The sequence below is a fragment of the Penaeus monodon genome, unplaced genomic scaffold, assembly GCF_015228065.2.
Source record: "Penaeus monodon isolate SGIC_2016 unplaced genomic scaffold, NSTDA_Pmon_1 PmonScaffold_7761, whole genome shotgun sequence".
Classification (NCBI taxonomy): domain Eukaryota; kingdom Metazoa; phylum Arthropoda; class Malacostraca; order Decapoda; family Penaeidae; genus Penaeus; species Penaeus monodon.
The window spans coordinates 10,001-12,372 of record NW_023662951.1 but is presented as its reverse complement, the minus strand read 5'-3'; the positions used below and the strand labels follow the sequence as shown (position 1 = coordinate 12,372).

The window sequence follows — 2,372 nt, the reverse complement described above, 5'->3', positions numbered from 1 at the left end:
AAATGAATGAATCCAATTCTACCTGCGCTTCCGACCGGGGAGAAGCGAGACTTAGGCATCACCGAATATTAATCCCGCCACAAACTATAACTTAAGTTCGCGCTGAAAGTTGCGCTGCCGCAAAGTTCGGCCATGTCGGGTGGGACATTGTGAAAGGCATGTAACAATATATTATGCTTCTTCTCCAGGAAATAAACGCTTTCATGCAAATTATTTCAGACACACATATATATATATATATATATATATATATATATATATATATATATATATATAATATAGATATATAGATATATATATAGATATATAGATATATAGATATAGGCCTATTGTTTCACCAGGTGAATGAAGACAGCACTGGCAGTTACTCCTTTATTGTAGGGTCCAACCTGTGGACAACTATCATATATGAACAATAATCCAAAATGATTGTTCATATATGATAGTTGTCCACAGGTTGAACCCTACAATAAAGGAGTAACTACCAGTGCTGTCTTCATTCACCTGGTGAAACAGTCCAACACAGTGCCTCCCCTATAAATCACTGGTGAATTATCTCTCAGGCTGAATCAGAAGCCACAGGTCCAAGTCAGAATGGCACAATCATGCTATTGACACAATGTTTTGTTGCTATTCCTTCTGAAATAATCCATTCTAGGGCATAATCAACCGCGACTCCCTTCAAACGTACAGATGCCACCTTTTCCCCTCCTCTGAGAGGACGCTTTGTCTCCGTTCCGCGCAGAACATCAAAATGCGCAACAACTTACAATGGTTACAAATTGTGTAAACATAAATCTGATTTATATACATTAACTCTCTTATTTCTGTTGCTTGAACAAAACTAACTCTTATCCACAGACGAATCATTTATACATTTTAAAGTCAAAATTATACAGAAACTGTTTAGGAGGGAATACTGAGATATTCTCAGTACCTCCCCCCCCTAATCATTTCCAGGGTACATTTATAATTCCAATCACTGATCTTCAATGGGAAGGGAATTAGTGCAAGTCGATGCACAGACTTGTTGATCATATTCCCCCTTTTCCTTCATACTGATTGCTACCACCAGATGATTTGTATCTTAGTACCACATCTCTGACTCTGCCATCTTTACCAGCATCAGCTCGAAAGACTTGTGCTAACTTCCAAATTTCCTCTAATTAGTTCATTGCCCTGAACTAATAAAATGTCACCCCTTTTCAAATTTCTTTGTTCAGCATGCCATTTTTGTCTAACTATTAATGTGGGGAAGTAGTCCCGGCATCCACCGTTTCCAAAATGTGGTCACAATACTTTGAATAAGACTAAATCGTTTTTTTCACATCAGCTGCATTTATCATGGGTTCCACTAGGAACTTTATTACTTGCCCTACCAATAAAAAATTTCATTAGGACACAATAGGACCCCAAAATCTATGTTATAACCAGGTTTCAGCCCAATGGTCTCTCATTTAATAGATTTGCTACTTCAAACATCACTGTCTGTAATTCACCAAAACTCAAACATTTTCCCCAACTACTATCACTAGTAATCTCTTCACTGACTTGATCAGGCTTCACAAACACCCTTCTGCCCTGGCGCATCTGCTGATTTGTTAAAGGACCATGTTCCTTGGGTGAACCAAACTTGGATATTTTAGAAATGCTCCATTTTTTCAGTCATTTTCCCCAATTTCTTTATTAGCAGCCATTAGTTGTGTGCCCATGTCAGATTGAATGGTGTGAGGGTATCCTCGTATGGAAACAAATCGCCGAAAAGTGCTCAAGAAACTGTCGTGTCATAACCTTCTGTCAGATCAATGTAACACACGACTAGTAAAACATGTAAATATTACTCCGTATACTTTTGCTCTAGATCTTCGTTTTACAGTATCTCTAATAAGAAATGGGCCAAATAAATCTACAGATGTGTTTATAAAATGCTGGGGAAGGTTTTTGCCTCTTGTCTGGAAGCTGTCCCATTTTCTGTTCCTTTTTAGTTTGTCTACTTTTCTACAAGTTACACATTTCTCCTTTTACTGAAATGATTACTCTGCGTGCTCCTGGTACCCAGAATTTACTCTGAAGTTTGGCTAGTGTTAAATCTACACCTCCATGGTCAATGCTTTGTAAATTCTGTATGTAAAGTCTAGTGAATGAGTGTGATCTTGAGAGCAGTACAAACTCATCTTGATTCCGGTTAGCCTTTAGCCAGTTACTTATTCTCTCTCCAGCAACAATGATTTCGTCTTTATTTTTTCTGGGTCCCAGCCTTGTAAATCTTTTTTCCCAGTCTTCTGCAAATTCTATCCTGACCCAGTAGTTTTCTGCTTGTTTTAAATCTGTGGATGTAAGATTAATTAGTATGCCTTTGAAAGATTTTTGTT

The 2,372-nt window shown here is 37.8% G+C and overlaps 1 long non-coding RNA gene across 1 annotated transcript; it reads right to left on the bottom strand.

The window, feature by feature from the left end:
• Positions 1 to 358: 358 nt before the first annotated feature.
• LOC119571747 lies at positions 359 to 690 on the bottom strand. The gene is made up of 2 exons (XR_005228641.1): positions 523 to 690; positions 359 to 389 (listed from the first exon to the last, which is right to left on the bottom strand). It is a non-coding gene; the product is annotated as an uncharacterized LOC119571747 (long non-coding RNA).
• Between the last annotated feature and the right edge of the window lie 1,682 nt (positions 691 to 2,372).